Source organism: Eschrichtius robustus, chromosome 6 (assembly GCF_028021215.1).
Source record: "Eschrichtius robustus isolate mEscRob2 chromosome 6, mEscRob2.pri, whole genome shotgun sequence".
NCBI classification, from domain to species: Eukaryota; Metazoa; Chordata; class Mammalia; order Artiodactyla; family Eschrichtiidae; genus Eschrichtius; species Eschrichtius robustus.
This window is the reverse complement of record NC_090829.1, coordinates 83,835,293-83,859,996: the sequence shown is the minus strand read 5'-3', so window position 1 is coordinate 83,859,996 and position 24,704 is coordinate 83,835,293. Positions and strand designations below refer to the sequence as shown.

Below are 24,704 nucleotides of genomic sequence, written 5' to 3'. Positions count from 1 at the left end.
AATCAGAGAAGGGAAAGATCAGTACACACTAAAATGGAAAGACAGTAAAATTTTGCACAAAGGGCATACTATCAGGAATCAGAATACCTAGTAGTTCAATGTAACGTGGGGCCTGGGCTTGGTTTTGTCACCTGTGAAATGGGAATGACAGTAATACGTACCTCTTAGGGTTATTTCAAGAGTTAGAGGAAATGTGAAAATGAAAAAAGAATCTGACTTTATAAAGCAAGACACATTTTCTGTTTTATTATTATTGATGATTAGCCCATCTTTTATGAAATGAAGAGGATTTATGCCGTCCTTGAAAAAAGTATGAGCTAGAGAAGAGGGAGGACAGTTACCTAGGAAAAGAGGAAGAGAGGAAGAAAAAGTAGAGGGGGAAATAAGCAATAGGCATAAGAAAGACAAAGACCTGGGAAGGAGGGCAATAAAAACCACAGGCAAGTGCTCACTTCGGCAGCACATATACTAAAACAGGAATAATACAGGGAAGATTAGCATGGCCCCTGCCCAAGGATGACACGCAAATTCATGAAGTGTTCAATATATTTTAAATTAGGAGATTGGGATTGACATATACACACTATTGTATATAAAATAGATAACTAATAAGGACCTACTGTATAGCACAAGGAACTCTACTCAATACTCTGTAATGAACTATGTGGGAAAAGAATCTCAACAAGAGTGGATATATGTATAGGTATAACTGATTCACTTTGCTGTGCAGCAGAAACTAACACAACACTGTAAATCAACTATACTCCAATAAAAATTAATTTAAAAAACCCACAGGTAGTTGACTTAATTTTTAAAGAAAAGTAAATAAATAGGGTTCATTGAAGTGGAAGAATGCCAGGAATGGGCAGGAGTCAACAGCCGGCTCCTCAATCCTGCCCACTCCTCTGCTGTTTTCCTGCTCTCAGACTGTCAGGCTCTTTCATCATACATCCCTGGTTCTCAGTCTTCTACAAGCTGACAAAACAAAACAAGGCAGGAGAAAAGAAAACGGAAAAAAAAGGAAAAAAAGAGATTGCCCGACTCTCAGTACTTTGATACAAGGGACAACAGAGGAGGGACACAGGGGAGGAAGAGATTAGAAAGCATATTAAATTCTCCCCTTGTCTCAGGGATGGTATTTCTGCACATCACTAGACCTGCTCCCAAGCCAGAGAATTTACTTTACCCCATGGCCACAAGCGAGGTGGGCTGGATAATAAGAATATTAGGAGATGGCAATTCTGTAGATGTAAAAGGTACACATTCAAAAGAAGGAAGGAGAGAAAAGAGCAATGGAGAATAAAATAAAGGATTAGCAAGAGCCAGAGAAAGATAAAAGAAAGCGCAAGAGAAAAATGGTTCATTTGTAGAACTAATACACTAGGTAAAATTCTAAAACGTTGTCCCAGGTTTCAAACACTTCAAGGGGATTTTAAAAGAGGACAAGCCTACCAGGGATCTGAGTAGATTATACAATATGCAAAGCTGACTTGAAGAGGAAGAATAAGAAGATTTACCACGTGTTCAGTTCCTACTATGTGCCGGGAATTCTGTTGGGGCTTTACATTTCTTAAATCCATGAATGTTTGTTGTCATCTATTAGGATGTGGGCTGCTCAGAAAGCTTGAATTCCCTGAAGTTACCTTCCCATCCTCCAGAACAATCCTCACTTCCGCTACAGCTTGAAATTGCAATTGAAAATTAGTCTTTGATTTCTTCTGTTACAATACAGGCATGTAAAATATAAGGCCACAACTTTCAAAAATAATTTAGCCTGGGTTAGCCATCTCAGGTAACTGAAAGGAGGTAAGATTAGCGATGAAGAGAAGAGGGCAGAGAAAGAAGATTCTAGGAAAGAGACAGCATTCTCATAATTCAGGATCCAGGCTTCTGAAAGAGGAGATCTATAACTGCAGGCACCTGTTTCCTGTTTCCTATTCCATTAGCTTACCTGGAGCAGGTGCCAATGACAGGTGTGTATGGGAGGATTTTAGAATTAATTTTATACACACACACACACACACACACACATATATATATACACACACACATATATATCTGAGGAGAGAGTAGAACTCTACTTCTGTGAGAATTCAGAATATTTCTAGTATTCTGAAAGATTGAGGCAGCCATATAACTCAAAGTAAAACTAATTTAAACACACACATCCCCTGAGAACCTGGCTTTGTTGAGCTACAAGGCTGTTACAGTTAATGGAGTCAATCCTCATCTCATTTCACAGGTGAGGAAACCGAGGCCCAGCAAGATCACATGACTTGCCCAACCCATGCCATGCAGCCAGTTAGCAGCAGGCCTGAAATTGATGTCTGATGACATTCACCTAGTATCTTCTACATTACCCCACGATGTTATCTTAGGGAGGTGTCACCACATCAAATAGCTCTACGTAATACTAAAGTATACCTTGGATTGAAATGAAACAAAGTTCAGGCAAACACAGACCTGTATCACAGCTGCTAATGGGGTATGAGAAACCTCGCTTATGATGCAGTGGAAAAATAAGGGCAAAAGATGCCTAATCTAAAATTATACTTAAACTGTGTGTGTTTTATACCAATTATATATTATTCTTATTAGTTGGTTGCATGTTGTGAGAATTAAATGAAATAACATATAGAAGAGGCCCAGCAAAGTGTTGATTCTCTTTTCTTCCCCCAATTATCAACAAATGATTCTTTTGGGGAAAAAAAAATAAGTGATTCACTTGTTAGTTTTCCTGAATGCCTTCAAGATCTCCTCCCCGCAGCCTAATTCTGCTTAAACTCTTTTCTTTTTTTCAGAGATGAAGATCAAAAGGAGATATAAGAATTTTTTTCTTGATTAATCACCTATCCCCAATTTCACTTCTAGTGTGTAGGAAATTAGAGGCAGGAGGAGCTTACTTTGCCTTATAACTGTTATGTGAAGAAACAATGACAGAGCAAATATCTCTGATATTTTCCCAGGAGCCACAGAAAAATTCTGAAGTACAAGTAATGTTGGGCCTGCTTCTGTATTTTATAAGGACGAGATTGCATATGTTGTCATGAGGAAGTGTGTAGTTGGGGTGCTTGTGCACTTACTCTTTTGTTTAATATCACGTATCTTATTCAGGCTGGGCACATAGGAAAAAAATATTTTGGATTGTGGCTGGTTATGTGCAAAGTCCCATCCTTGACAATTTATATGCTTTTCTGTTTTCTACACTGAAACTTGGGAGCAAAGATTCTCCTAATCTTAGGGCTTGGTTTTGTAAAAGAATAGGGGAGAGAATGTAAAATGAAAATTATTGAGTATGCGCTCTATGCCAAGAACCATTGCAGATACGTATTTCATCCTTATACCCATCTTGCCCTCTGGAAAGTAAGGAAGAACTATTTTTTTTCTGACCCTCTACTAGCATTAAGAAGAATGTCTGGCACATAGTAGGGGTTTAAGATGTATTTGTTCAATGAATAATAAATTAACAGTCCACCAAGCTGAGTAGCATTATCTTCATCATACTGATAAAGTGGCTGAGATTCAGAAAGATTAAATTTCCTGGTCATGGTCTTAAACACTAGGCAGATCCAGAATATAAATCAGAGCTGTCTGTCTTTCATTACCAGGGCTCCTTTCTCTCTACTATGTTGCCTTGGTAAAAAGAGCAATGGATTAAACACAGTTCATAAAGTCTCACGGCCTAACAGGTACAGAGGTGAAACATTTTATAAAAATGAAAACTACGTTAATTTAATTCACCCTAGTCCATGATATGACCATCTTCCCTGCCCACCGACCAACTTAAGTCTTACTGAAACAGGTACATCATGTAGCCTGCAGATATAAGAGATCAATGCCAACCACACATACTGAGAGAATTTCTAATGATCAAGGGCAGCACTATTTCTTGGCCAAAGATCCTGTGTTCCAGATACTGCAAAAGATGAGTAGTATGACTATGGGCTGGTCATTCAGCATTTCTAATTCTCAGTTTCTCCATCTGTAAATGTTGGGGTGTAGGAGAAGGTACATCATGTTAGAAGGTATCATTCCAGCTTCAATATGCCATGATCCCTTCCTTCTCAACCACAACCAGACAGCTCACAACTGAAGAATTGAGAAAATAAGACTTTTGCCTTGTTTTCTCTCTCCTCAAGGAATCCCACTCCATTTTTATAATTGTCACATATCTGTCTGTAGCATCTACTCTAGGACATTATGAATTGGGGAAAACAAAAAGTAGAATATGTTTATCCTTGCCAAAACACATGAATACTTAAAATTGCTTTCAGTGATGGTCACCTATCCAGTATATATATATCTTTCTACATCTTTACCCCTTCTTTATTTTATTTTTTTAATTTATTTTTTATTGAAGTATAGTTGATTTACAACATTGTGTTAGTTTCAGGTGTAGAGCAAAGTGACGCATATATATATATATATATGCTTTTTCAGATTTTTTTCCCTTATAGGTTATTATTAAATATTGAGTATAGTTTTCTGTGTTATACATTAGGTCCTTGTTGGTTATTTATTTTATATATAGTAGTGTGTATATGTTAATCCCAAACTCCTACTTTATCCCTCCCACTCTTCCCTTTTAGTAACCATAAGTTTGGGTCCATTTCTGTTTTGTATATAAGTTCATTTGTATCATCTTTCTTTTAGATTCTACCTATAAGAGATATCATATTTTCATTCTTAAAATTATTATTTTGATCAGGTAGATTTTATAGTTTTACTCCTTATTTATCATTTCCACTTTATGGTCCAAAAATGTAAGTTTGCTACAGATCCAAGTTTGTTATGGATAAAAACATGACAAATTTGAACAGTGATTAGTGCCACTGAACAGGTTTAGTCAGGAATCAGAACATAACATTGATTTTCTATGACTTAGAATTATGGGTTTTGACTATGGTCTATCATGGAGAGGCAGAAAATGCCAGGGAGTGAAGTGGGCAGAAAAGAGTAGAACAACGTAGTGATGAATAACAACTAGCATGGCCTCCATGTTAAGGGGAGTAACAGGGACTAGTAGGGACTGTGGCTGAATGAAGACCACAGGCCCTGCCTAAAGGAGACAGCCCCTACTGAGTTTAGCCAAATTTTGCCATGTAGAATTGTTGTTCTAGTGTATCTAAATCTTACAATGTTCATTTAAAAAGCCAGAAATCTGAATTTTTATATGAAATGTGCCCATTTTCAATATTGGCTCAATTTCTAAAAATAAACAAAAACTATGGGCCAAATAAAATATATTTATGGGCTGAGTTTGGCTAGGGGATTACTAGTTTGAGAACTCTCATTTAGAAAGATCAGTCTCTGAGAATTAGTGTTTCCTTCTTGAGCAAGCAGAGTGTGTAGTTGTGTGTATATGTTTGTGTGTATCTGACTTAGCAACTAACTGCTAGACACTAAAAAAAAAAAAAAAAAAGGAGCATATTGATGAAATAATCTGTGACCTCATGGGAAACACAAGTGGAGTTCCCACGACACCCTAGATTGTTCTGTTAGACTAAAGCTATCAAAATCTACCCTGGGCTGTCTCTCTGGAAACAGATTAAAGACTTGGAGAAATATCCTGCTAGGGGTTGGAAGATGGTTAAGATTGACTCCTGTGGGTAGAGGATGAAGTGTTCTAAATGTGGGTGGAGATATGTTTGACAGCAAGAAACAAGAAAGGCCCCTCCTAAAGGTGGAGAAATCAAAGAATACGAGAGTGATGTTATAAACCAGTCTGCACACACAGATAAATCCCCAAGCCAACTCTAACTTCTTGAGCATGTTTCTCTTAAACAACGGACACTCTATTTGGTACACAAGTTAAATTTTTCTACATGTTTTTAATTTTAAGATAGTTTTCCAGTGTTTCAGTGATATGCTATACATGCTCATATAATTTTTTAGAATACTATTGTAGGTAGGAAGTGATTGACAAGGGCATAACAAAAGAATACCCACCCTGCCTTCTCCTCCACCCCTGTGGAGGTCACTTGGAGGGTCTCAGCTTTAAACAAAGGACTCTGCTCCCCGTGACCTCTCTGACACAGCAACAACACGTGTGCAGTGGGCCATGGCACAGCAAAATATGACAGAAAAGAGAAAATACCACACAGAATAGTGGAGCTAAAGAAGTGGGAGAGAAAGTGGCACAAACCCCTCTTCGTCCCAAATACATTATGGAAAAGTGATCAGAAAAGTGATGGTAACCATGTACTTGGTTAACAACCACACAGTGAGATAACAGAGCCCCAGCTGGAGTTGGAATAATTTTCTGTCCCTTATTTCTCTACTAAAATTTTTTAAAATTCCCAGTACAATATCTCTTAAGAAAGAAGATTCTCAGTGTAAGTACTACTTTTCATACAGTGCAAGCTATTTCCCCATTCTCTACTCTGAAACTTACTAGCAACACTGACGTGTTTACAGAATTGAATCCTTTTTCATTTTTTAGACTAACATATTTTAGTAATGAAGCTTGAAGTGAAGATAAAGAAATGTAAGGAGATGTGATTACCTTTACCACACAATGGAAAATAATAATAAGGTATTCTACTTTTCTGTACTGAACTTCCCTTACCATTATCCCATGCAGTAATACCCTTGGATATTCCCAGCTACCCCGGGAGTTAAAGAGACCATGGATAATTACTCCATTTACAGACTCAAAGGCATTACCCAATGTCACATTGCTGGGTGAACTGAACCTAAACCTTGATTCCTATGAATCCAATTATAGAGCTTTGTTAACTGTGCCTGTAAATCTTGAGCTTACAGTCTCATCTTCCAAACCCTCATTTTAAGATAAAGGTACCAAAGAGAAGATATGAATTAATAATTAAACACTGCACTCTAACTAGACCTGTATTTAAGAATCACCACTGGTGTAAATGTAAATGGGTAGTATGCAGGCCAATACAACTTCAGAAATGTTCTCAGGGTTCTAAGTAGTAAGATCATGTATACTTATTTTCTCTGGCAGCTTTAATGCTAGACAATGTACATGCTCCAAAGTAACCATCTCTCTCTTCCTCCTCCATACAACACAAAGTAACAGATGGGCTATCTCAACTAAAAACGTCAGCACTTTATTGACCAAGCTTCTGCTAGATTTCATAATAGCAATTTGTGAATTATGATTTCTCCTTTCAGGGATAAGGGGACATAACTATTATTCAGGAAAACCTGTTAGTTTTTTGTTTTTTTTTATTCTCCCAATTCAAATGTTATTCAATTTTTAAGATGCTTATATTTTTTCTCATTTTATAATACAGTCCTGTATAAGAAGTATTTCCTTTCTGACTCATAATACAGTTCTTAGACTATTAGACCATACCACCTGCTAGAGGGTAACATGCATCTCATTAAAGGTAGCTGCCATTATTAATGATCAAGCACAGTTCAATGAGTACAGTAAAACTTTAAATATAAGCATAAAGCAAAATGCTAAAGATAAATTAGGGCTGCAAGGAAACTCAGCTTCAATAAAGCATCTGGCTGAAATATCTATATTCAGCTTCAGTCTAATACACTAGAAAGTACTAACTATGGGCATTCCACATAACAAATATTTATACTTTAATCTCTCATTCATCCTATAAGTAAACCTAAACCTAAATATCTTGAAAGAGAAGCTAAACATCTTTCATGGAAATTCTATATAAATATACATTTACAGCTCTACCCACCACCAGTCCCTTCCATCAGGAAACTTTCACAAGCTTCTTAGATAGCCTCATCCACCAAAAGGCAGAGAGCAGAAGCAAGAAGAACTACAATCCTGCAGCCTGTGGAACAGAAACCACATTCACAGAAAGATAGACAAGATGAAAAGGCAAAGGGCTATGTACCAGATGAAGGAACAAGATAAAACCCGAGAAAAACAACTAAATGAAATGGAGATAGGCAATCTTCCAGAAAAAGAATTCAGAATAATGATAGTGAAGATGATCCAGGACATTGGAAAAAGAATGGAGGCAGAGATCGAGAAGATGCAAGAAATGTTTAACAAAGATCTAGCAGAATTAAAGAACAAACAAACAGAGATGAACAATACTATAACTGAAATGAAAACTACACTAGAAGGAATCAACAGCAGAATAACTGAGGCAGAAGAACGGATAAGTGACCAGGAAGACAGAATGGTGGAATTCACTTCTGTGGAACAGAATAAAGAAAAAAGAATGAAAAGAAATGAAGACAGCTTAAGAGACCTCTGGAACAACATTAAATGCAACATCATTCACATTATACGGGTCCCAGAAGGAGAACAGAGAGAGAAAGGACCCAAGAAAATATTTGAAGAGATTACAGTCGAAAACTTCCCTAACATGGGAAAGGAAATAGCCACCCAAGTCCAGGAAGTGCAGAGAGTCCCATACAGGATAAACCGAAGGAGAAACATGCCGAGACACATAGTAATCAAACTGGCAAAAATTAAAGACAAAGAAAAATTATTGAAAGCAGCAAGGGAAAAACGACAAATAACATACAAGCGAACTCCCATAAGGTTAGCAGCTGATTTCTCAGCAGAAACTCTACAAGCCAGAAGGGAGTGGCATGATATACTTAAAGTGATGAAAGGGAAGAACCTACAACCAAGATTACTCTACCCAGCAAGGATCTCAATCAGATTGGATGGAGAAATCAAAAGCTTTACAGACAAGCAAAAGCTAAGAGAATTCAGCACCACCAAACCAGCTCTACAACAAATGCTAAAGGAACTTCTCTAAGTGGGAAACACAAGAGAAGAAAACGACCTACATAAACAAACGCAAAACAATTAAGAAAATGGTGATAGGAGCATACATATCAATAATTACCTTAAACGTGAATGGATCAAATGCTCCAACCAAAAGACACAGGCTTGCTGAATGGATGCAAATACAAGACCCATATATGTGCTGTCTACAAGAGACCCACTTCAGATCTAGGGACACATACAGGCTGAAAGTGAGGGGATGGAAAAAGATATTCTGTGCAAACGGAAATCAAAAGAAAGCTGGAGTAGCAATACTCATATCAGATAAAATAGACTTTAAAATAAAGAATGTTATAAGAGACAAGGAAGGACATTACGTAATGATCAAGGGATCAATCCAAGAACAAGATATAACAATTATAAATATATATGCACCCAACATAGGAGGACCTCAATACATAAGGCAACTGCTAATAGCTCTATAAGAGGAAACTGACAGTAACACAATAATAGTGGGAGACTTTAACACCTCACTTACACCAGTGGACAGATCATCCAAACAGAAAATCAAAGAGGAAATCAAAAAATACCTAGAGACAAATGACAATGAAAACACGACGATCCAAAACCTATGGGATGGAGCAAAAGCAGTTCTAAGAGGGAGGTTTATAGCTATACAAACCTACCTCAAGAAACAAGAAAATCTCAAATAAACAATCTAACGTTACACCTAAAGGAACTAGAGAAAGAAGAACAAACAAAGCTCAAAATTAGCAGAAGAAAAGAAATCATAAAGTTCAGAGCAGAAATAAATGAAATAGAAACAAAGAAAACAATAGCAAAGATCAGTAAAACTAAAAGCTGGTTCTTTGAGAAGATAAACAAAATTGATAAACCATTAGCCAGACTCATCAAGAAAAAGAGGGAGAGGACTCAAATCAATAAAATTAGACATGAAAAAGGAGAAGTTACAACAGACACTGCAGAAATACAAAGCATCCTAAGAGACTACTACAAGCAACTCTACGCCAATAAAATGGGCAACCTGGAAGAAATGAACAAATTCTTAGAAAGGTATAACCTTACAAGACTGAACCAGGAAGAAATAGAAAATGTGAACAAACCAATCACAAGTAATGAAATTGAAACTGTGATTAAAAATCTTCCAACAAACAGAAGTCCAGGACCAGATGCCTTCACAGGTGAATTCAATCAAACATTTAGAGACACCCATCCTTCTCAAACTCTTCCAAAAAACTGCAGAGGAAGGAACACTCCTACACTCATTCTACGAGGCCACCATCACCCTGATACCAAAACCAGACAAAGATACTACAAAAAAAGCAAATTACAGACCAATATCACTGAAGAATATAGGTGCAAAAATCCTCAACAAAATACTAGCAAACAGAATCCAACAACACATTAAAAGGATCATACACCATGATCAAATGGGATTTATCCCAGAGATGCAAGGATTCTTCAATATAAGCAAATCAATCAATGTGATACACCATATTAACAAATTGAAGAATAAAAGCCAGATGATCATCTTAATAGATGCAGAAATATCTTTTCACAAAATTCAATACCTATTTATGATAAAAACTCTACAGAAAGTGGGCATAGAGAGAACTTACCTCAACATAATAAAGGCCATATATGACAAACCCACAGCAACATCTTTCTCAGTGGTGAGAAACTGAAAGCATTTCCTCTAAGATCAGGAACAAGACAAGGATGTGCAGTCTCACTGCTCTTATTCAACATAGTTTTGGAAGCCTTAGCCACAACAATCAGAGAAGAAAAAGAAATAAAAGGAATACAAATCGGAAAAGAAGAAGTAAAATTGTCACTGTTTGCAGATGACATGATACTATACATAGAGAATCCTAAAGATGCTACCAGAAAACTACTAAATCTGATCAATGAGGTTGGCAAAGTAGTAGGATACAAAATTAATGCACAGAAATCTCTTGCATTCCTATACACTAATGGTGAAAAATCTGAAAGAAAAATTAAGGAAACACTCCCATTTACCTTTGCAATACAAAGAATAAAATATCTAGGAATAAACTTACCTAAAGAGGAGACAAAAGACCTGTATGCAGAAAACTATAAGACACTGATGAAAGAAATTAAAGATGATACCAACAGATGGAGAGATATACCATGTTCTTGGATTGGAAGAATCAATATTTTGAAAATGACTATCCTACCCAAAGCAATGTACAGATTCAATGCAGTCCCTATCAAATTACCAATGGCATTTTTTACAGAACTAGAACAAAAATCTTAAAATTGTATGGAGAAACAAAAGACCCCAAATAGCCAAAGCAGTCTTGAGGGAAAAAAATGGAGCTGGAGGAATCAGACTCCCTGACTTCAGACTATACTAAAAAACTACAGTAATCAAAACAATATGGTACTAGCACAAAAACAGAAATATAGATCAATGGAACAGGATAGAAAGCCCAGAGATAAACCCACGCACCTAATCAACTAATCTATGACAAAGGAGGCAAGGATATACAGTGGAGAAAAGACAGTCTCTTCAATAAGTGGTGCTGGGAAAACTGGAGAGCTACATGTAAAAGAATGAAATTAGAATACTCCCTAACACCATACACAAAAATAAACTCAAAATGGATTAGAGATCTAAATGTAAGACCGGACACTATAAAACTCTTCGAGGAAAACATGGGAAGAACTCTCTTTGACATAAATCACAGCAAGATCTTTTTTGATCCACCTCGTAGAGTAATGGAAATAAAAACAAAAATAAACAAATGGGACCTAATGAAACTTAAAAGCTTTTGCACAGCAAAGGAAACCATAAACAAGACGAAAATACAACCCTCAGAATGGGAGAAAATATTTGCAAATGAATCATCAGACAACGGATTAATCTCCAAAATATATAAACAGCTCATGCAGCTCAATATTAAAAAAACAAACAACCCAATCCAAAAATAGGCAGAAGACCTAAATAGACATTTTTCCAAAGAAGACATACAGATGGCCAAGAAGCACATGAAAAGATGCTCAACATCACTAATTATTAGAGAAATGCAAATCAAAACTACAGTGAGATATCACCTCACACCAGTTAGAATGGGCATCATCAGAAAATCTACAAACAACAAATGCTGGAGAGGGTGTAGAGAAAAGGGAACCCTCTTGCACTGTTGGTGGGAATGTAAATTGATACAGCCACTATGGAGAACAGTATGGAGGTTCCTTAAAGAACTAAAAATAGAATTACCATATGACCCAGCAATCCCACTACTGGGCATATACCCTGAGAAAACCATAATTCAGAACGACACATGCACCCCAATGTTCTTTGCAGCACTATTTACAATAGCCAGGTCATGAAAACAACCTAAATGTCCATCGACAGATGAATGGATAAAGAAGATGTGGTACATATATACAATGGAATATTACTCAGCCATAAAAAGGAACAAAATTTGATCATTTGTAGAGATGTGGATGCATCTACAGACTGTCATACAGAGTGAAGTAAGTCAGAAAGAGAAAAACAAATATCATATATTAACGCATATTTTTGGAGCCTAGAAAATGGTACAGATGAACCGGTTTGCAGAGCAGAAGGTGAGACACAGAAGTAGAGAAAAAAACGTATGGACACCAAGGGGGGGAAGCTGCAGGGGGTGGGGGGTGGTGGTGTGATGAATTGGGAGACTGGGATTGACATGTATACACTGATGTGTATAAAATGGATGAATAATAAGAAAAAAAATAAATTAATAATATATATATGTATATACATTTACAGAATTTATTATTTTATGAATTGGGTATTATCTGCATTAGCATGGTACAAGGAATATGCTAAATGTTTTAAATTACTTGATCCAAATTTCCCTTCTGCTTTCATATTTGAGTAAAACACTTCTCAAGATAATATTGTTCATAGTTTAGCATTGTTTCCCCAAATGTGAGAATGTGTCTAATTTGTGGCATTATGCTACTGTGTTTTCTTATTAAATGATGCCATTTTCTGCCTTTCACACCCAAATAGCATCTGCTAGCCACAAAACCAGAAACACATCTTTTAATTAAATGCTTATTTTATTTTCCCTAGGGACAACGAATTGTAGAATTACTTTCTAAAGATTTACTGTTTCCTTTCCCTTTATCTCAGGCCCCAATATACATTCAAAATGTCCTCTGAAGTAACAACCATCCCATCTGGCTAGGAAGTGATGGACACGGCTCCTTAATCACGCTGTACACTCCGTTCTTGGCACCTCCATACCCGAAAGATATCAACAAATTGGATGGAATTCAGAGAACAGCAAGGAGAATGATTAAAGAGATAGAGGCACTGACTTATGAGGAAAGATGAAAGGATGAAATCTGTATAGCTTGGCAAAGCAACAACTGAGGTGGCGTATGATAACTCTCTATGAACATTTGAAGAATGTAAACACTGAGAGAAGAGAGGGAACTTTTTCCTTTTTTTTTTTTTTTTAAACTTCTTTATTGGAGTATAATTGCTTTACAATGGTGTGTTACTTTTTAGAATAGTCTAGGGAATAAGCCAAGCAAGAGGACAGAAGTGAATAAATGAGAGAGAGAGAGATGCTAAGAGGGGATGTTTGCTCATCAATTGCAGTTTCTGATAAATTACGAAGTGAAATCTAAAGAAAAGGACTGGCATCTCAGGTTTGTAGGTTACCATCAGGGTTGACCTATATTGAGAAAATGGCAAGGGAGAGAATAAGTAGTATTTGTTTGTACATGTACAGACAATAGGTGTGCTGTCATTTTCAGTTTACTAAGTGCTTCTACATGCATTACCTCATCCAAATGTCACAATGACCTTATGCCATTATTAATTCATCTTAAATAAGGACATGATGAAGTTTACTAATGCATACTATTGAGGCAAACAAGAAAAACACAAGTAAAACATCTCTAACCCTGAGTTTACAATCTGTTCACTCTCACGATACTCTATATTCCAGAATTCCAATACAATTTAGAGTATACTCATACACAGTTCAGATAAAGAATTTAAGGTGATGTTTTAGGCAATGGTCTGTCTTCATTTTACCTGTTTTCTTGCTGTTCTCTCTTGGAGTAGATTAGATATGAAGTGTTCCCAGGGGGAATTTTTGCAGTGAGTAATCTCTTAATGCTATAGATGACCCAGTGTGAAAATGATCCCTGCTTCAGGTGTCTGGTTACCCCTTTCCCTTGGGTGATGGATTTCACTGCGGCTTCAGACCTTAACTCAGTTAACCGAAGCCCTCAGATCATTCATTAATGCAGTGCTGAGATGCACTTAATATGATATCCCACCCTTTGCAAGGATATTTATTGCATAAACAGAATCAAATTCTTAACGAGATGGAGCTCAAATGTGCTAAGAGATGTCATTTATGTTTTGTTGCCAGGTTTCAGCTTCCTGAATCCTTTCAACCACCTACCACATGCTAGGTCTGTAATGGAGATCTCCATGGAGAATAAACCAGGTGTGAACACTACTGTTTCTAACTAGAGGTTGGTTCTAAATCTACTGAAGTTTTCTGACACTGATGAACTTGAATATGTACGAGCTATGAAGACACCTTTTGCACAGAGTCTGGACAATATTCTCCTTTTCCTACTTCCTTTCTCTTCATCCATGAAGTGATTTCCTATTAGCCTTTTCTAAGTTCTTGCTGGAAAAAAAAAAGGACACATTTCTTATCCATTAGGAAACCCAAGGTACCCAAACCATAACAGCCATGTGGAAGAAGTGAAAGAATCAATCCAAAAGTACATAATGTAATGAGAACCAAAGATCTCCCCACCACATCAGGAGAGTCTTCCTTGTAGAATTAAGAGCTTTTAGAAATTTTGCTTTGTCCTGGAATTTGTGGACCTTCACACAAAATGTGTATCCTTCACCTAGAACATATAAAATCCTGTTCTTAGAGAAAGTAAAGAAATGGGGAAGATTGGCCTTCACTCTAAAAACCACGGAATTTATCCCAAATATAAGGAAGTGGTTAGCAGGTAATAGTTTTTGCATGGCAGCCCCTTTTGAAATGCTATCATTAAAATAGTGAAATCTACTTTAGAGCCAGCTCCACCTGTTAGATCTTAGATGGCTGCAAGTTTTTGGAGCATATGTGTTCTATAGCAGTATGTCTCAAATTTTAACGTGTTTATGAATCACTGGGGGATCTTGTTAAAGTACAGGTCTTGATATCATAAGTCTGGGCTAGGGCCTGGGATTCTGAATTTCTAATAAGTTCCCAGATGATGTTGATGCTGCTGGTCTATGTACTACATTTGGAATAGCAAGACTCCATAGGGCATTTCCATTCTGACTGCACCACACAGCAGTGAAAAATGGTTACAGACTGGCCATATACATGGGAAAATTTACTTTTGATTTACATTCTCCATTTCATATGGCATTAACAGAACACATTCAGGTAATAAAGCAGGCACAGATATTTGTAGTTTTATTTACAGACAGTTGTTAAAACATTTTCATTCTTTGAATTCATGCTCAGTTTTTATAAATGTGTTTCTAAATCCATGCACTTATGAAAATACTATTTTAGAGAAGGGATCTGTAGAAGAATAGCCAGAAGGGTCAACTTGTCCTTACTGGCAAAGGCTTCAAATATAGACCATTGATACTTTTACCAAACAGGGTTAATATGGAGTTGCTATATTTGTTTCTGATGAAAGCATTAATTTCTAAAATATAAAGTGACAACATTTAGCATTTCCTCCTCTTGCCATATAGAAAGCACCTCAAAGGAAAAAAAAAGAAAAGAAACGAAAAGAAAAAGAAAGGGGCTCTGACCTGTCTTGACCTCTGAGAGATACTTTTTGCAAGGAATTTTTAAGCTTCAGCTCAAAAAGTGGTCTTCTGAACTTCTTCCTGGAGGGTAAAATGCAAACCAGGATGATGAACCTTTCAGTGGCTGTTTTGGGGGGTGGAGGAGGGGCCATCCAGACCCAGTGAATCACCAAAGAAACCCGAGGCCTATCTCTCTGTGAAGCTAAACTTCAAAAAACAAGCCAGGAGATACAAAGGGAAAAGTGTGACTGCTCTGACAGCAAAAGCAAGCAAATATCTCCAGCGGGGATTAGTCCCTCTGCTTCAAAGTAACCAAAACAAAGAGAGCTGAGCCACCTTCACTGGGAACAACTCCTGTCCATCAAACAAGAATGAACTCAGCAAACAGACCCACGTGCCCGACTCAACAGCCAGGATGGCTAATACCCAGTAACACACTTTCACTGTCAAGATTTAACTTCTCAAATCCAATTCCCTTTTATGGAATCATAGGGATGTTAGAGATCATCCAACTCCACGCCCCACTGAAAGCAAGTGTGCCCTTCACGTCCAACCTACCGGCCTGTCTTCCAGGTTCTGTCCTAGCAGGAGTGTTCCTGGTTTCACAAAACAACTTTAATTGCTGGAAAGTAGTTCCTTAATTTGGAACCAAATTTTAAGTTTAATTTATGGAGAAAGTTTTGGCCTTTGGAGAGCAAGTCCAATTTCACTTCCATGCGGGAACTCTTCAAATAAAAGGATGGCTATTATATCCCCAAGGCATAGCCCTTTCCCCAGTTTAATCATCTCATATGATGGAATACAGATTTTGTTTTTTAACCATCCGATTACCATCTTGTTTTCAACGGCTCTTTTAAAATATATTAGCCAAACATAAGACTCCAGATTTAATCTATTCAGTGCAGAGTAAGTCTGGATTTTTATCTCCCACATTCTCTAGACTATATTTCTATTAGCTCATTGTAAGATCAGTCTAGTCTTTATCAGAAGTTGTGCGAACAATTGATGTCTGTTTTTACATAAACTGATATTAAGTTACATTTCCCTAAACCTGTCTCATGCAATGGAAGTATTAATTTAAGTGTGGGACTTCACATTTATTCCCATTGATTTTCAGCTTGTTCACTTTAGCTCACTGTTTAAGCTGACAGTCTTTTGAATTTTTATTTTGTTATTCAGGGCACTGGATAGCCCTCACAAATTCGACTTTCGAAAATTTGATATGCAGGCCCTCTATTTTGTTATCCAAATCACTGCTGAAATTACCAAATAGAAAGAGGCCCAAAGCAGAAATAAATGCAGATTGATAGAGACCTTCAGTATATTTCATCAGCCACATTACTGATTTGCTTGAATGCTCCATCTTCTCTTATTTTCTCTCTTCCATTTACTGGCCTTAAGCAAGGCTCTTGTGTTTGGGGGAACAAACCAGACCTGAAAGAATCTTCACTTTGACTCTGGTTTCTCACCCTTCCAATCTCCTCTGCCTAGAGATAACACCCAAGACTCAAGATAATACTCAAATAAGACAAGACTCAAGCCCAAGTTAGACGTGCTCTAAACCCCCTAAATCTTGGACTACACTATACTACATCTCAGAACATAGAGGATTTCACTGGACACTCAAGGAGGTCAGATGAGAGAGTTAAGTGACTCACACTTTGGTAATTTAAACAATGATTTGAGACCAGGTATTGCAGTAAGAAACATTCCTCGTGGAAGGACTTCAAGGTGTGTTCCTACTAAACATAACATAAAATACAATTTAGAGAGTTGATACCTTTACTTTAAGGGACAATGTGGCATCACAGTAAGTCAGCAGTTTAGGCTTTCAGTCTGCCCACAGAGTTAGATTTTGTTGAAGGCGAAATGCTCAGCATGGTAACTAATCAGCACACTCTCTCCAAACATCCCCTGCCTTTATTTTCGGTTGCTTGTTACTTCAATTCACATCGATTTATCCTCCCTCACAACTCAACCCACAACTTTCTCAGTGCCTGACCTGAGGCATGGATAGCAATTTTCAGTGTAATCAGCCAGAGGATGTAATCAGTGCAATTAACAGATGGCTTGGGAATACTACATGAAACCTACATTAAGATCCCACTAAAATCACTGTACCGTATCTGTAAATACCCACACTAAATAAATATTTCTTGGGTAAGTTTCTGGCAGTGGGATGATAATTTTAATGGAAAACTTTTAATGAGTTTAGACCCAGTCTGCATCTTTAATTCACTGATTTGCTATACTCTATTGAGCACCTACGGTATGCCTATTCTTATGATGAAGCACAAGTAAAACAGGATGTGGTATCTTTCCTCAGGGAAGATTGGAGTGTTGAAAAACTGAGTCTTAAAGTCATGAAAATATTCTGTAAACACTAAAAGACAGTGGTAGGCTAAAAATGCAAACAAAAAGAATATTAGCTTGGGAAGAAGAGTTTTACATTTGGCTCTGCTGCAATCTGTCTGAAATTCTATGGGTCATTATTATAATCACTCTTAACTCCTTTACCTCTCTTCCTCGCCATTTTACTTCATTCACAGAACCTCCCATCCCCTTGCTGAAGCCATCTGTCTCCTTTGCCTTGCTTATGGAGGAGCAGCTAAATGGTACCAGGAAGGAGCGGGGGTAAAAAAACATATAGCTAGCCTAACTGGTTTTACTTTAATTCATGACCAAAAGTTCATTTGGACCCTCATCGCTGCCAAAATACTATTATTGGGAGGTCTGAGGTTTACAAGTGGAACTTCAAGGTTATTGTCTCCTCTGATGTAGGTACAAAACTTTCCAATGGCTTTGTGACTGTGGTGCTCAGACCTCAGCAATGAAATTCACGTTGTTAATTTATTTTCTTGTTGAACTTTATAAAAGACTTTAAACAAGAAACACATGGTGTACATAAATGTGGGAGATTCCATTCTTAGCTTATTTTTCTTAGTGGACAAGATGTCGCCCATGGTATCAGTAGTAAAATAGACGCATGGGAACTATAGATGGAAAAGATACATAGAATGTGTTTCACACTATCCGTTATTTGTCATTTGGAGTTTCATTCAAACAGGTTAGCTAAATGCACATAGTTATTCCAAGAAATCCTCATTCCTATCCCCGATTATTTCTTTTTAAATAATCAGTGTAAAAATACAATAAAGCATTTATGAGTGCAGCTGATTTGGAACATATGAAATACACTTTCAACTGAAAAGTTAAAAATTTTTAGAATTTCTTCTGGAATGTAATTTCTATGAAGATTAAATTAAGTTAATGCTTCTAATATATCCAGTGAGTTACTTCTGTCTAGAATGGGATGAAAGAGATAAACATTCTTACACAATGGGCAGGGGGCTTCTGAGACTTCTTCCTGGGTGTCACTACTTAAAGTTCTTTCGCCATCTCACAGCCCTAAAAAACCAGATTAAATGGTGTCTAAACTCAGCTCTCTAGCATCGAATTCTGCATCTACCTGATTTCTCAGGTCTTTCCTCAATGCCATATGACTCCCTGCTCTCCAAAATCTTTAGAAGATTGTCTTTGAATGGCTAGCTTCCTTTAATATGACCCTAACACCATAGATTTGTTTTGCCTCGTTTTGAACATTGTGTAAATGAAATCATATGGGTTTCATGCACATTACTGAGTATTTAGTTATAATTATGCTGACAAATATAAATTTAGAAATATAAGAATATTCTAGCCAAATTTTACTAGGGAAAATGCCCCAAAAAATGCCCATTTTGGTTTCGTGCAATGAAAAAATTTTCAATTGAAAACCGGTATCAGTATGATAGGAGAAGAAACATATTATATTAGTTAGGCTACAGGTTAGGCTGCTATAACAAAGAAGTAGAAAAATACAGTGATATATAACAGAGAAATTGATCTCTCACATAAAAGTCTAGGTAGATGACTTAGGTATGGTATGGTGGTTTGATTTGGTATGTTTTGGTATGATTTGGGTTTGAGGGTATTGGGTATTGCCAGTCTGCCATTTTCAACATGTGGCTTCCATTTCATGATCCAAGATGTTTTAGGTTCCATCATTATGAATACATTTCGGCCAGAAGGAATGAGGAAGGACATATCTCCTCCTCTTAAGAAAACAGCCTCAAACTTGAACATAACCATTCCTGCTCACTTTCTATTAACCAGAACGTAGTCACTGGACCATACCTTTCTGCAAGGGAAGCTTGGAAATGTATTCTTTATCTGGGTGGCCATGTGCCCAGAGAAAAGTTCTATTACTGCAAAAGAAGGGAAGACTAGATATTGAAAAACAACTAACAGTTAATGCCATATACATCAAGTTTTTGCTCTAAAAAACAATGGTTGGATTTGTCCTACGTATCTTACAAAAACTGTATTATCGTACTACTGATACAAATGTATAGTTTGTACAGTTAGCGTAATTGAAGATTATGTATTTTATGTGTTGGCTTGTTTAATATCTATCTCTTTCACTAGACTCTAAGATCCAAAAGGGGAGGGATCATGTCTATCTTGTGAACCATTTTGTAATCTTTTTTTTTTTTTAATAGATCTTTATTGGGGTATAATTGCTTCACAATACTGTGTTAGTTTCTGTTGCACAACAAAGCAAATCAGCCATATGCATACACATGTCCCCATATCCTCTCCCTCTTGAGCCTCCCACCCATCTTCCTTATCTCGCCCCTCTGGGTCATCGCAATTCACTGAGCCGATCTCCCTGTGCTATGCTGCTGCTTCCCACCAGCCAACTATTTTACATTCGGTAGTGTATATATCTCAATGCTACTCTCACTTAGCCCCAGCTTTGACCTCCCATCCCATGTCCTCAAGTCCATTTACTATGTCTACCTCTTTATTCCTGCCCTGAAACTAGGTTCATCAGTACCATTTTTTTATTTTTATTTTTAGATTCCATATATATGCGTTAGCATATGGTATTTGTTTTTCTCTTTCTGACTTACTTCACTCTGTATGACAGACTCTAGGTCCATCCACCTCACTACAAATAACTCAATTTCGTTTCTTTTTATGGCTGAGTAATATTCCATTGTATATAGGTGCCACATCTTCTTTACCCATTCATCTGTCGATGGACATTTAGGTTGGTTCCATGTCCTGGCTATTGTAAATAGTGCTGCAATAAACACTGTGGTACATGTCTCTTTTTGAATTATGGTTTTCTCAAGGTATATGCCCAGTAGTGGGATTGCTGGGTCATATGATCGTTCTATTTTTAGTTTTTTAAGGAACCTCCATATTGTTCTCCATAGTGGCTGTATCAATTTACATTCCAACCAACAGTGCAGGAGGGTTCCCTTTTCACCACACCCTTTCCAGCATTTATTGTTTCTAGATTTTTTGATAATGGCCATTCTGACCGGTGTGAGGTGATACCTCGTTGCAGTTTTGATTTGCATTTCCCTAATAATTAGTGATGTTGAGCATCTTTTCATGTGTCTCTTGGCCATCTGTATGTATTCCTTGGTGAAATATCTATTTAGGTCTTCCGCCCAATTTTTAACTGGATTGTTTGTTTTTTTGATATTGAGCTTGATGAGCTGTTTGTATATTTTGGAGATTAATCCTTTGTCTGTTTTTTCATTTGCAAATATTTTCTCCCATTCTGAGGGTTATCTTTTTGTCTTGTTTATGGTTTCCTTTGCTGTGCAAAAGCTTTTAAGATTAATTAAGTCCCATTTGTTTATTTTTGGTTTTATTTCTGTTACTCTAGGAGGTGGGTCAAAAAAGATCTTGCTGTGGTTCATGTCAAAGAGTGTTTTTTCTCTGTTTTCCTCTAAGAGTTTTATAGTATCTGGCCTTACATTTAGGTCTTTAATCCATTTGGAGTTTATGTTTGGGTATGGTTCGGTAGTGTTCTAATTTCATTCTTTTACTTGTAGCTGTCCAGTTTTCCCAGCACCACTTATTGAAGAGGCTGTCTTTTCTCCATTGTATGTTGTTGCCTCCTTTGTCATAAATTAGGTGCCCATATGTGTGTGGGTTTATCTCTGGGCATCCTATCCTGTACCATTGATCTATATTTCTGTTTTTGTGGCAGTACCATATGGTCTTGATTACTGTAGCTTTGTGTTATAGTTTGAAGTCAGAGGGTCTGATTCCTCCAACTCCGTTTTCCTTTCTCAAGATTGCTTTTGCTATTTGGGGTCTTTTGTGTTTCCATACGAATTGTAAAATTTTTTGTTCTAATTCTGTGAAGAATGCCATTGGTAGTTTGATAGGGATTGCACTGAATCTGTAGATTGTTTTCCGTAGTATAGTCATTTTCACAATATTGATTCTTCCAATCCAAGAACATGGTATATTCCTCCATCTGTTTATGTCATCTCTGATTTCTTTCATCAGTGTTTTATACTTTTCTGAGTACAAGTCTTTTGCCTCCTTAGGCAGGTTTACTCCTGGGTATTTTATTCTTTTTGTTGCAATGGTAAATCGGAGTGATTCCTTAATTTCTCTTTCTGATTTTCCGTTGTTTGTGTATAGGAATGCCAGAGATTTCTGTGTATTAATTTTGTATCCTGCAACCTTACCACATTCATTGATTAGTTCTAGTAGTTTTCTGGTGGCTTCTTTAGGATTTTCTATGTATAATATCATGTCATCAGAAAACAGTGACAGTTTTACTTCTTTTTTTCCAATTTGTATCTCTTTTATTTCTTTTTTTTTCTGACTGCTGTGGCTAAGACTTCCAAAACTATGTTGAATAAGAGTGGTGAGAGTGGACATCCTTGTCTCGTTCCTGATCTTAGTGGAAATGCTTTCACTTTTTCACCATTAAGTATGATGCTTGCTGTGGGTTTGTCATATATGGCCTTTATTATGTTGAAGTAGGTTCCCTCTATGCCCACTTTCTGGAGAGTTTTTAATCATAAATGGATGTTGAATTTTGTCAAAAGCTTTTTCTGCATCTATTGACATGATCATATGGTTTTTATTCCTTAATTTGTTAATGTGGTGTATCACATTGATTGATTTGCCTATATTGAAGAATCCTTGCATCCATGAGATAAATCCCATTTGATCATGGTGTATGATCCTTTTAATGTGTTGTTGGATTCTGTTTGCTAGTATTTTGTTCAGGATTTTTGCATCTATGTTGGTCAGTGATATTGGTCTGTAATTTTCTTTTTTGTGATATCTTTTTCTGGTTTTGGTATCAGGGTGATGGTAGCTTCGTAGAATGAATTGGGGAGTGTTTCTCCCTCTGCAATTTTTTGGAAGAGTTTGAGAAGGATTGGTGTTAGCACTTCTCTAAATGTTTGATAGAATTCGCCTGTGAAGCCATCTGGTCCTGGGCTTTTGTTTGTTGGAAGATTTTTAATTACGGTTTCAATTTTATTACTTGTGATAGGTCTGTTTATATTTTCTAATTCTTCCTGTTTCAGTCTTGGAAAATTGTACCTTTCCAAGAATTTGTCCATTTATTCGTGGTTGTCCATTTCATTGGCAGAGAGTTGTTTGTAGTAGTCTCTTATAATCTTTAGTATTTCTGTGGTGTCACTTGTGATTTCTCCTTTTTCATTTCTAATTTTATTGATTTGTGTCCTCTCCCTGTTTCTCTTGATTAGTCTTGCTAAGGGTTTATCAATTTTGTTTATCTTCTCAAAGAACCAGCTTTTAGTTTTACTGATCTTTGCTATTGTTTTCTTCGTTTCTATTTCATTTATTTCTGCTCTGATCTTTATGATTTCTCTCCTTCTACTGACTTTGGGTTTTCTTTGTTTTTCTTTCTCTAGTTGTTTTAAGTGTAGGGTTAGATTGTGACTTTTCTTGTTTCTTGAGGTGAGATTGTATTGCTATAAACTTCCCTCTTAGAAGTGTTTTTTTCTACGTCCCATAGGTTTTGGGTCATCGTGTTTTCATTGTCATATGTTTCTATGTATTTTTAAATTTCTTCTTTGATTTCTTCAGTGATCTCTTGGTTATTTAGTAGTGCACTGTTTAGCCTCCATGTATTTTTTTTTTTTTTACCATTTTTTTCCTGTAATTCATTTCCAATCTCATAACGTTGTAGTCAGAAAAGATGCTTGATATGATTTCAATTTTCTCAAATTTTCCAAGGCTTGATTTGTGACCCAAGACGTGATCTATCTGGAGAATGTTCCATGTGCACTTGAGAAGAAAGTGTATTCTGCCACTTTTGGGTGGAATGTTCTGTAAATATCAATTAGACCTATCTGGTCTATTGTGTCATTTAAAGCTGTGTTTCCTTATTTATTTTCTGTTTGGATGATCTGTCCAGTGCTGTAAGTGGGGTGTTAAAGTCCCCTACTATTATTGTGTTACTGTCGATTTCTCCTTTCATGGTTGTTAGCATTTGCCTTAAGTTTTGAGGTGCTCCTATATTGGGTGCGTAAACATTTATAATTGTTATATCTTCTTCTTGGATTGATCCTTTGATCATTATGTAGTGTCCCTCCTTATCTCTTGTACAACAGTCTTTATTTTAAAGTCTATTTTATCTGATATGAGTATTGCTATTCCAGCTTTCTTTTGATTTCCATTTTCATGGACTATCTTTTTCCATCCCCTCACTTTCAGTCTGTTTGTGTCCCTAGGTCTGAAGTGGGTCTCTTGTATGGGTCTTGTTTTTGTATCCATTCATCCAGTCTGTGTCTTTTGGTTGGGGCATTTAATCCATTTACATTCAAGGTTATTATCAATATGTATGTTCCTATTACCATTTTCTTAATTGATTTGGGTTTGTTTTTGTGGGTCTTTTTCTTCTCTTGTGTTTCCTGCTTAGAGAAGTTTCTTTAGCATGTGTTGTAAAGCTGGTTTGGCGGTGCTGAATTCTCTTAGCTTTTGCTTGTCTGTAAAGCTTTTGATTTCTCCACCGAATCTTAATGAGATCCTTGCTGGGTAGAGGAATCCTGGTTGTAGGTTTTTCTCTTTCATCACTTTAAGTATATCCTGCCACTCCCTTCTGGCCTGCAGAGTTTCTGCTGAAAAATCAGCAGATAACCTTATGGGGATTTCTTTGTATGTTATTTTTTGTTTTTCCCATGCTGCTTTTAATATTTTTTCTTTGAATTCAATTTTTGTTAGTTTGATTAATATGTGTCTTGGCGTGTTTTTCCTAGGGTTTATCCTGTATGGGACTCTGTGCTTCCTGGACTTGGGTGACTATTTCCTTTCCCATGTTAGGGAAGTTTTCCACTATAATCT

The 24,704-nt window shown here is 36.7% G+C and overlaps 1 non-coding gene across 1 annotated transcript; it reads left to right on the top strand.

Moving 5' to 3' along the window:
• The first annotated feature begins 444 nt into the window (after positions 1-444).
• LOC137766903 (U6 spliceosomal RNA) lies at positions 445-551 on the top strand. The gene has a single exon (XR_011074431.1). It is a non-coding gene; the product is annotated as a U6 spliceosomal RNA (small nuclear RNA).
• The last annotated feature ends 24,153 nt before the right edge of the window (positions 552-24,704 follow it).